The sequence below is a fragment of the Phyllobates terribilis genome, unplaced genomic scaffold (genome assembly GCF_046119375.1).
Source record: "Phyllobates terribilis strain yellow unplaced genomic scaffold, ASM4611937v1 Scaffold_12__6_contigs__length_324123572, whole genome shotgun sequence".
NCBI lineage: Eukaryota > Metazoa > Chordata > Amphibia > Anura > Dendrobatidae > Phyllobates > Phyllobates terribilis.
In genome coordinates, this window is record NW_027362772.1 from 261,553,990 (window position 1) to 261,566,221 (window position 12,232).

Sequence of the window (12,232 nt, forward strand, 5' to 3'; positions counted from 1 at the left end):
CACACCACCTGAGTATTCAGGTAGTATTCGTACAGTACTACCACATACCTGCACTGAGCCTAGCCACAAAACAAACCCAACTTTGTTCTGGCAACTGCTATTTGTACACTCACCTCTGATATACCACAGTGCTTGTCTACTAACTCGGTTCTGCTGTTCCAGGGTTCTATTTGTACACTCACCTCTGCTATACCACAGTGCATGTCAACTAACTTGGTTCTATTGTTGCAAGAAACTGATTGAGCTCTGTTACATCAAGGTTTTTGGCTGTCTGCACCCATCTGCTGTTCAAAGATGCTGACCACGCATTCTGTTCTGCTGCATCAAGGTACCTCTCTGTCTACACAACTGTCACGGGTGTGTCATATGCGACAGACAGTCGCCCTGCAGTTGGTTGCAGAAGATCTCTTCGTTTGGCATTACAGACACTTTGTTAGATCGGTCTCACTCTAGGACCCAGCGGCTACCTCCCTCCTGCTAATTGACACCCTCGCCTGGGTGTTTAAATATTTTCTGTTTGCAACAAGGAGGTGCCAGTGATATTCACATGTTCACTTCTGAAGGCTTGGAGCTATTGCAGTCGGCTTACTTCCTCTTTGGTGCTACAAGGACATTTGGTGTAATCTCTCTGAGGTCGGCTCAAGCTAAGTTACTTTTCCCTGTGTTTGTCTCCCTTGCTGTCTTTAGTTGTAGTGGGGACTGACTAGTTCTCATCCCCCCCTTCCCTATCCAGGGCCAAGCTCTAGGGAAATAAAGGGTTTAGATTCCTGTGCGACGATTGGTGAGGAACCAATATAGGGATGATATTGGAGACAGGGTGATATCAGATCAGCCTAGGAGTTCTCCACTCCCCCCTTTCCCTAGTGTCTTGGCTCCCTTCGCCTCTTCTCTTCGCGTTGCACTTAGTCTTTCCCACACCTTGCGTGACAACAACTCTACTGTTCCAAGGTGCTATTCACATAATGGGCTCCGCTACATCAAGGTACGAATCTGATGTTCCAAGATGCTATCTGAACACTCGGCTGTGCTGTACCAAGATACGTACATGCATCTGTCCCTGGAATTCAAAGGAGCTACCCAGACACTCGTCTCTGCTATTCTAAAGTGCTTCTCCGCATATTCAGCTCTACCGATCCTCTCTGTCCCATTTGCCATCCAGCTCTATTGCATCAATGGCTCTGGTCTGTGTTGCTCACCCTGACCTACAGCTTAGTGAATGCACCTTACCATGTGAGCCATAACAAACACCATACATGAGATAAGGCTCAATATGCAATTTCTCCAGCTTGTTTAGTCTTTTGTACTGACTTAGAAAGAAGTATATAAAAAATAATAAACATGATATCTTCTATAGTTGTTGGTCTAGTATTAAGTTAGTTATTAAAGATGTTGCTTTGAGCATACTGACGTATATATATTTAGCGGGAATACCTATTAGTACTGTCGTTCCATTGATTTCAGCTACAATACACACACAATACACATACAATATAGAAAGCAAGCGAGCATCTCCAATAGGGTCATCTCCAGAAATGTTTATAGCACATTATTCACACAGATGTCCAATTGGATTATAGACATGGATCCTCTTCTAATTCCATAATAAAGTCATAAAAAGTTTTGGGATTCAGTGTAAAAGTAACTTGACCTCTGTACAATCTTAATCAGTGTCTTTGTAAGGGATATAAAGGTCCATGGTAAACTTGAGTCCCCTTGTAAACTTTTTATTAAGTATTATATTTTGCATTGCTTTTTTTGCGTATGGGTTTGCAGTAAAGTTTAGCATTTGCCCAATTATGAGTATGAAAAATGAAAAAAAAATGCTTAGAATGAGAAGAAGCAAGTTGAATTGCTGGGAATATTTCTTTATGTGTGACTAACTTGTTCCTATTTATGTGACTAACTTGTCCCTATTTATATGGCTAGTTTGTCGGCTTTCATGCTGTGTCTGTAAAGAATTAGTACTTATGCCCCCGGCAGAGGACCGTGGTCTGGAGCCTTTCTGCCCATGCCATACAAGCTCCATTGCACAGAGCATACCTCTATCTATACATATGGAGTACGATGGCATGAAACTAACACTAAGAACACCTCCATATGAAATCAAGGGCACGCAGATCTATGGAGTCCCTATTATGGTCCATCACATATAGCCATAATACTCGGGTTTAAGGCAAATTTAGGGCATATGAACACAATGTATTTTTCAAGCGGACTCTGCTCCAAAACCTGCCTGTAAAAGCGCTAATTAAAAACTCAAAACAGTGAACATGCACATTTCTATATAAAAACGACTTGATATTCCTATGTTCAGTCTTTTGAGCGTCTTTTAACCGCTTCAAGATTCCAAAGACTCCAACCGATTAAAAGAAGTGACCGGTCATTCTTCAGGCGTCGTCTGCTCTGAAGACTCCCTATGCTTTATAATAAAAGTCAATGGGAAGGCTGAAAAAACACCAGGGCATCTATTTGGTCATTGAAATATAAAAAAAGATGTCACAAAAATGTTGGTAAAACACTAAGAAAAATAAACAATGGTGGTCAAAAACATCAAAAAGAACGCAGAAAACAGCTAAAAAAACCATCCACATTACGCTGCCAGCACCTTTAAAAGGGTCGTCCGGTCACAGCTATCCATGGTCATCAATATGAGATCTGTGGGGCTTCAACACTCGCCCCTCCACCCACACTGATCAGCTGGTATTTGTTCCGGTGGTGGCCAGATGTAAACAAATGGAAGGAAGCTCCATGCAATGTGTATTGGCCGCCATCAATACTGCACACCAGCCAGTAGTTTTCAGTCAATCGTGGGGGTACTGATGGTCGATCCCCCCCCCAATCAATTCCATATGACTTTTCCTATGGACAACCCCTTTAAGTCTAGGCTCACACATTGTATATTTAGCTAGAATCTTATGCGTGGATTTCTATATTGAAATCATTGTTTTTATATATGAAATCCGCACATATTTTCTGCATTCATTCATTGCATTTTATGTGCATTTTTTGTTGCAGAAACACATCAAAAAATGCAACAAATCTGTCAGGCAATCAGTTTAACCAGCGGATTTTGGGTACCTAATAAAATGAACGTATAAAGTCTGCCGCAAAAAGGTGCATTTTGGCAACAGAAACTGACAAGCTGCGAATTTAACAAACCCCCCCCAAAAAAAAAATTTAAGCAGAGACTCTGCCCACAAAAAAAAAAATGCAGCATGTGGATGAGATTGAACATAATCTGTCGCCAGGTTTTTGCCATCTAATCTGAGAGTGTTGTAGATGCAGAGACCCTGATTCCAGTGATATATTACTTACTGGGCTGCTTGCTGTAGCTTTGATAAAAGTGATTTTATCAGCAGGAAATTATAACTAGAGGACTAGTAAATCTGCTTTCATGTAGTCCTCCATATTCATCAGCTCTGTATAACCCGCCCCCACCACTGATTGTAAGCTTTCTGCCTATGCACAGTGTACACAGAAAGCTGCCAATTAGTGATGTGGACGGGGTTATACACAGCTCAGCATTCTGAGCACTTTTAGATCTACAGCAGAAAAACTGGGATTTTATAAAAACTGCACAAACAGCAGCCCAGTAAGTGAGACATCACTGGAATCAGGGTCTGTGCTTCTACTTCATAAGTAGCAAAAACCTGTTGACAGATTCCCTTTAAGTTAAAGCTCATCTACTTTGCTGGTGCTGTAAGATTCTGTGGATGTTATGCATGTAAAATCCATATAACATAAGAAGCTATAAAAGAAGCAGCTAGAATCACTTTCCAGCAGTTTTGCAAATGTATTGTTTCCTCCTGCTTGGAAGGAATAATTCTAGGAATAAAACAACATTAGCAAAGTGCAGATATGCAGAGCACGTTTTACTATTGGACGATAATCAGGACAGTTGTAAGATCGGCGTTTAGCCTAAGGCGACCTCCAAGAGTTAAATGCAGTCTGGCAGGATCACATTTTGCAAGACACATCATTTAAGGAGGCAGCGCTGGCCATAGATTGCTGCCGGCCAGACAATACTCTTGATTTAGCCTTCTTACATCTGGTGGGTTACGGCTTTTGGGTTCTGCTCTCCAGTTAGAAATTTCTAAAGATCATTGATCGCTCTGCTCTGTCTGGATGAAAGGTGCGGACATGGAGGGATATAGCTGGATGGATGATGGACCATGAACTCATCTTGTTCTGTTTTTTTTTGGGGGGGTTTGTCATCAGTTCTGTAAGAAGTCTGTGCCCCAGTTATTGCAAATCATCTTTATGACATCTCTATTAACTCTGACCACCTTACTAATCTTGCCCTGTATTCAGATCCTAAACTAGACAGTGTGAATTTGGGTCATATTCATCACAGTGGCTCATACTGGATGATACATTTGGACACTTTTGTCTAACTTTACACCACGGCGTGTTGCGCCACTTTGCGTCACTTTTTTGCTGCAATTTCAGCACAATTTGGGGAAAATTGTTGCACGCTAGCTACGCCCCCATTGTGGTCAAGCTTCACCCCTCCCCACAGAGCCACATCCCATTTCAGCAGATGAAACACATAGTAGGTCTAAGGCTGAGGTCACACCAGCGTATATTCTCTCATCCGGTCAATTTTGCTAATCACACTGTGATCAGAGTTTGATCTGATTTTCTCGGATGAGGAGAAAATGGAGAAAAAAAAATATCTCCGTGTTCTCCATTATGTCAGTCTGTGAAAATCAGACTGCACTCGGATGTCAGCCAAGTGCAGTCTAATGGTTTCCATGGACTCATTGACTTTCATGGATCCGAATATCGAATCAAACTCGGGCATGCAGCGATATTTTCCTGACATCTGACATATGCACGGTCCCATGGAATAACATTAGTCCGAGTACGATCTGATGTTTTGTCGGATCGCGCTCGGACCGAAAATATGACCATGTGCACGAGCACTTAGAAACGAAAAAAATCAGGTCAGATGTCATCCGAGTGCAGTCCAATGTTTTCTACAGACTTATTGACTTGCAGGGCCTGGTGCAGTCCGAATACTGGATGCATATCGAACATGCAGCGATTTATTTTTTTTTCTCGGACAGACTTGGTCCAAGGTAAAAAAAAAATCATAAATGTGCACGGCCCCATAGAATAACATTGGTTCAAGTACAATCAGATGTTTTGACGGATTGCACTCGAACCAAAAATACATTTGTCTGCACCTGCTGGATGCTACAATTGCACCAAAACGAACCAATATTTAGTGCATCTTTCACCAAAGTTGAGACGCATTTACAAAGTTGATGGTTATGGAAAAGTTTCGCTAAGCATCTGCATGATAACTACATTAGGGTGAATGTATCAGTATATTTATTCCTGTTTCTAATACATCAAACATGTAACATTTGTGCCGAGTGCTACATTTATGGAGCCACATCGACACTCATTCAGACACATAAAATTTACATGCATTTTATGGCATTTTTTTTATGCTCTGTTTTTTTTTTTCTTTTAATCAAAGATCATGCACTTTGTGGAAAAAAAACCTGTATTATAAAAATGATATTTTCATATTCACATTGTGACTATTGTATCAGAAAAAGGTGCCACTAAAATGCCACATGTGAACCTGGCCAGATATCTCTGTGTGAACAAAATTTTAATATCCACCGTTTAGTCACACATGGGATTTCGATAGTTAGAGGCTATGGACAGCTTTTTTTTTTTTTTTTTTATACTGAAACGCATGAATTTTTGGATAAAAATAATTTTTGCAATTGCATTTCATTAGAAATGTTGCAATGTTTGTGTTCTATAATCTTTGTGTTGCATTGTCTAATGATGGCTGCAGAATGAGTTAACTGAGAATCTATCAGTGAGCTTGTTCTGATGAGAGTGTATTTAACTCTCAGACGTCCATGAAATGTAAAAGCAAGGACTGTGAAAGTCACAGAACACGCAAGTGACTTGCGGATGTCTGAATGAGGCCTTAGGCTGCATCCAAACGGCATAACCATTGTGTGTTTATTTTTTCTGCAACTTTGGCAAAAAAAACTGCACTATTTTGCAGCGATTTTTGCCTTAGAATATATTCACACCTTCAGGTGAATCGCATCCTGTACCAATGGCCACATAGACAAATGTGAGTCTGATTTGGGTCAGGGGACCCACAGGTGGTCCAGAAATTGCAGTCCATAAGGTCTACTCAGCCGAACTTCTGAACTCTGTGGTCATAATTCAGTTGAGAGGACCTTAGAAGATGGATTTAAAGAGTTATAAACGCACTGTCAGAACAGAAGGAGCTCACTGAAGGATTCTCAGTTAACCCATACAAGCAGTGCAAAGTTTTAATGAAACTCCATTGCAAAAATAAAATAAAAAATGTCCCCAAAAGTGTCCATATACTTTAATTACAGTAAAAAATCTAGCAATGGAACATATGCCCAAACTACTGCAATATTGTCTAAAATCTCAGAACCTAAGGTAAAAACTAAGCAGAGACAACAAAGTAATAGTAGAATATTTCATGAGAAATGTACTTTTGTGTAGTTTTCCTCGATGTTCTGTGCCCTCAAGGCTCATGCACACAGCAGTCATGTGTACACCAAGTCTGTGCCGAATCTGAGCCATAGGCGCGGTGTGCTGCCATATCATGTCCCCCATAGGGCACTTCGTTACAAGAGGCACGCTCCTTTAGACACTGTATTAGACTGGATTCACACACTGCGTTTTGTAGCATGTTCAAAGCGTTTTCCTGAAGTGAGGGAGTAAAAAACACCATGACCAGATGTTACTTTAAAGTTTCTAGCAACTTATTGAAATGTCTAGATACATCAGGTTTATTGTTTGTTTGTTTCTTTGTTTTCTCCACCATTTAGCCTTTTTTTCCCATAAAAAAACTTGTTTTAATATTACAAAATAAAAAAAAATGTTAAAAATAAAGAATGAACAGCACTTGAAATACATGCCAAACCGAAAAATAAGGCTGTGTGGGAGGTTTCTGAGTTTTTTTTGTTTTTTTAATCCCTAAAGTAAAATCTCATTTTGACGTCTATTTTTCATGGATAGAACTAGTACCCGTTATAGACTATGGGGCTGTTCACATGTCACTGTTTTTTTGTCGACAGTGTATCCACAAGAAAAAAAGAAAGTGGAAATGACTGTTTTTCATCCCAGACATGGATCTAACTTGCCAATACCAGTCAATGGGTTCATGATAAAAATGTAGAGGTCACACAATGCCATCCATGCTTTATCCTAGTGCTGTTCATTTTAATGGGTAGGAAAAGCTTGGAATTTTTTTTTTTGCATGAGAAGGACGGATGTCATAACGATGGTAAAAACAGACGCACAAACCAAAATATTGGATCCAGAACTCTGATGAAAAACAGTAAATTTTTTCTCGCACATAAAAAAAAACGGATGTCTGAATGAGGCCTAATGCAAATATTCACCCTGGGAATCCATCACTTGTAGATTAGAGGAATATATAATGACAATTTCCCAGATATTGTGCTATGAGCGTGCATATAGTGCGATCTGGTTTTCTTGGACGAGAAGATGAAGAAAAAAAATTCTCTATCTTCTCCATTCTGACAGCCCTTGAAAATCGGACTGCACTCAGATGTCATCCGAGTGCAGTTAGATCTGAATATCGGATCAAACTCGGGTATGCAGCCTCGAGCCGGTCCGAGGAGAATATCGGACCTGTGCACGGCCTCATAGAATAACATGAGGATGAGTGTTATCCGTCAAAACGACAGATAGTACTCGTCTGATTTTTACGGTTGTGTGCACAAGCCCTAAGTAGGATCAATTCAGGTAATAGAGAATAGGAACCATGAGGCTGGTCTACCTGGGGTACCTTAGGGTCATACGTACCTTTCATGGTAGCGCAGGAAGCCTAATGAGTGCTGCAGCAGCAAAACCATGTACTAATTACTGCATCTATAGGGAATATTCCTAGACCATGGAGAACTGTATCCCTGTACTGCATAGAAAGACCTTAATCCTGTTTTGAACTTACAGTTTTGCACGGCATTTAATATTCCTCAGTATAATAAAACTTGCAAAAAAAATAAAATACTGCATTTATCAAAAGAAATGAACCCGAAATATGATATGGAAAAAGTGTAACGCATTCTGTGACACCTAAATCAATTTTAGAAGATGGTGCATGAAGGCTGAAAATTGCGGCACCTTTGCAGTTGACAAGTGGCAATTTTTGGTGCAAAATATTAGCACACACGTACGCCAGCCACAAAGTAGTTAAAGAAGGAAAATCGTGCCTAGTCTTGCCAAATTTTGACATTTTGATCAATTTGATGCAATTCGCTTTAGTAGTTCTTTTGACCTTGTGATGTCAAAATAACATGTCCGATGCCGACAAAAATTCACCGTAGAACTAAAAGCGACCAGCATCCAAGCAGTTAACGTATCCGCTCTCCCTTTCTTGTCCTGCTGAGGTGACACATTCATCTTCTCCCTCCTGCATTGCTGCTGCACTGCATTTATCAGCAGAGAATAAGCCTGGGCTGCAGTTAACCCCTCACTGCCTGGAGAAATCCTTTAAACGCATAGTTCAGGGGGAAAAAACGGCCGTTAACCCTTCCCTTGCTGCAGAGTCTAGGAAATTAAATAATCCTACATACCCAGCAGAATATTTTTCTCTCTTCTTCACATCATGGTCCTGACATAGTTTTGCATATCTAGGTGATTTTCCCTAAACTCACTCCAAATCCCCCCCTCCATCCTCATCATCACCCTTTGCCCTTCAACTGTGAAGTGAGATTGAGTACAAAGGCTTGTGCATCCTTCTGTTTCCCCCCTCTCCAACCCTCCCACTGGAGGTTGGCTTCCCCTTTAAAAGTCCCAACACATGCTAGCATGCGGATCTGATGCAGACTCTTTGCTTGCGACAACGGGAGAGGCTGCTGATCTGTGCAGTTTGAGCTGCCAGAGATCCCTTTTAACAATGTCATTGCTCTCTGACAAGGCACTGCAGCACTCAACTTTCACTGCTTGGAAAGGAAGTCACATTCTGTCTGCCTCACTAATGCTCATATCTCCGGCCTGTGCCCACTGCCTGCAAGTAAGTGACAGCCAGCACTTCTCCCCTATGTAGTCTGACCTTATGCATGTCTCATGCCCCCTTCTTCCTAAACCCTTTCTGCCTTTTTGGTTGCAGCAGTCCGGCTGAACCTCCTTGTGTCATACTGCAGTGGCACTGTGCATTCTCCGCCACATACCCTCAGATGTGCTCGTCTCTTTTCCCAATGTCATACTTCTAATTCCTGCTCAATTCTCCGTCACCTGTCATTTATACATCCCTCCTATTCTATTCTACGTTTCATATCTGCTAAGCGTCCAAATTCCGATACAAAAATAAAAGAAAGAAAGAAAAATATTATTGTTACATTTGGATTCTATTTGTTTCTTTCTTTTCTTTATTTGTTTATGCTAACTCTTCCCCAGGGTGATGATTAGATATAATATTCTCCTAATGTGCTAGAAAAAAAACAACAAACTATGTATATGTATAGATTTTTTATGCAGATAGAGACACCTACTTTGATGGGATCTTGTTAAGCTTTTTTTTTTTTTTTTTTTTTTTTTTTACTGCATGTTTAATGAGAATTGTCTAGTCTGATAAGGTATCCGGGATGAAGGCATGAAGCATAATGCAGCAAGTATATAGACTCCGCATGATAGAAAAAAGAAAAAAAAAATCCAAAAAGGAACTCGGCGGACACACAGAGAGGCCTGTCCATAATTTTGCTGGGTATCGGCAGTCGGTAAAGGGTTAAAAGTGCTTTGACCAATGGGCATCATGGAAAACTATTGGAAATTGTTTTAGATTAACCCATTCATATCATTGGCTCAGGTGAGAAAGTGAAAAATTTCTTAGTTTTTTTTTTTTTTTTAGGTATTAGTTAAGATTTATTCAGATTACGCAAAAAATTGTCACTAAGGCACAATGTATACGTGTGTGTATATATATATATATATATATATATATATATATATATATATATATATATATATATATATATATATATATGGGAGGGAGAGATATATAATGTAATATGTGTATTTACATTTATATATGTATGTACTATATATATTCTTCACATTTTTGCAAAAATGTAATCACCCTCCACAATGCTGCAGTTCCACCGCAGGTGTATAAGACATCAAACATGTTATATGGTGATAATTATCCAGAAGTGAAAAAAATAAAATACCGATGTAGCAGAGCCGAGTTTGTCACGTGACTGTAAGTCTTTGGGCTGCACCACTCTCTGCAGTGGGTTTACCTGCAGTCCTATGTAAAGCCTCAGATGACACCTTGTGACATCAGGACGAGTTGTGCCGAATTAAAAACTCAGCCCCTGCTATTATTTCATCAGCAATCTACTAAAATATGATAAATGAATGGAATATAAATTTCACTTTGCATCTGGTGATCGCCGGCATTGCGGATTGATGCATTTATAAAAAGACCTTTAATTCTTGCCTTGCATTCACACAATTGGCTTATAAATGACCAATCGTAATTTTTTTTATTTTTATTGGCTCACCCGTACCCCTGGTTTACAGCCGGAGTCGAGTGCAGAGGTTACTTCTCAGCTTTATAGGGATTAAGACATTTTCCTGGGGGGGATCTATTCCATTATATGGGGGAGAAAGTCGGCACGTCGCCCACGCAGTGCAGAGGGTACACCAAAACTTCCCACATAATATATCTAGAGCAACTAGTTATGAAGTGCGATCAATATTATTTATATAGCACGAACATATGCTGCGGCGCAGTACTGTGGCACCATAGCTCTATTTCTAGTTAATGTCATGCGCTGCAGTACATTTTATGGCCTTGAAGAAAGAGTTAAACATCCTTTACATTGACCTCTGCTGCACAGAAGCAGATTGTACATGGTGGGGAGGGGGCATGGTAGCATCTGCAAGATCCCTATGAAGTTGCAGCTACAACAAGGTGACTTTGGGTGCAGGTCAGGGCAGCAGTCACATCTTTTTCCCATGTCCGTGCTCATTAGAAATGGGGATTTCCATGATATGCCTGGGCTTGTCCAGGCTTGCCTGCTCTGCCTGTCAAGGGGGAAGGGATGCATCTGGAGCCTTGTTCTTTAGGATTTCCCCACGCTCACATACACTCTCAGCAGTGCTGAGGATGACTTGATGAGGTTGCTTTTCCCTTTAATCTGGAAGCCGTCCCCAGTCCCTCTCACATTTTGCCAATGCACCACAGACTTGGACTGCAGCAAGCATTTGTGCTGTTCCTGCAATGACTCCTCCTCGCACTCATGTGCTGAAATGCAGCATTGATCTTGCTCGGTATAGGGCCCTGGTATTTTTTTTACCCACTGACCCCTCCTTTTAAACAGCATCAGCATCAGGTCACTCAATGCACCACAATGCAGCTTTTTTGCAAGATTGCAACGTGGGCATCTTTCACGTGATTTTAAAATAGAACTCGTTGGAAGTTGCACTTTAGGTATTGTAAGGAGGTACAGCAGCCCTTGGATGTCCTCCATCTGCGCTGCGCTAAAATTGTAACCTTCCGGGTTTTGCAGCATTTGGCGTCTTGCATTTCACTCCTGCAGTGATATAAAAGGAAGAGGTTATCCATACATCTTACACGTAGCAGCCGCAATCCAGCATCTACCTCTACGTACAGTCTATGTGACCACTATAATGCTATTAATTGACAATTTAATAATTAAAAAGAAAATAATTTCTGACCTGGGACAAGAAGTAATTCCAATAATTTAGTAGCTGGAGTTTAATTTGAGAAAAGGGCTCGTATTCTAGTTTGGGCCCCATACACATGAGTTTTTATACATAATATAAATATATATATAACCATTAACCCTTTGTACAGAACCTCAGACATACCTTTTGAATAAGCGTGGCGTGAATGTGCTTTTCCATCCATTTGAATTCATCTGGGAAAAAAAAAGTTTTAGTTTTCACTTTTAAAGATGTAAAAATGAAACCTGGCCAAAAAAAAGTCCAAAGTTAGCACAGACTTTCATATTTGTTTGTCTTTGCAGCAAACTTTTAAAATAAAAGGGGACATGGTGAACTTTCAATCTAGCTGGCACCAACATGACGTCTGCATTGTGTTATGGCGATAGTATGGCACTCCATCACTTTTTGTGTAACATGACGCCTATTTAAAAGTGAATGAGACTGGCCGTGTTGCACAAATTGTGCAGATTGCAGTGGCGCACCATGCTATTAATAT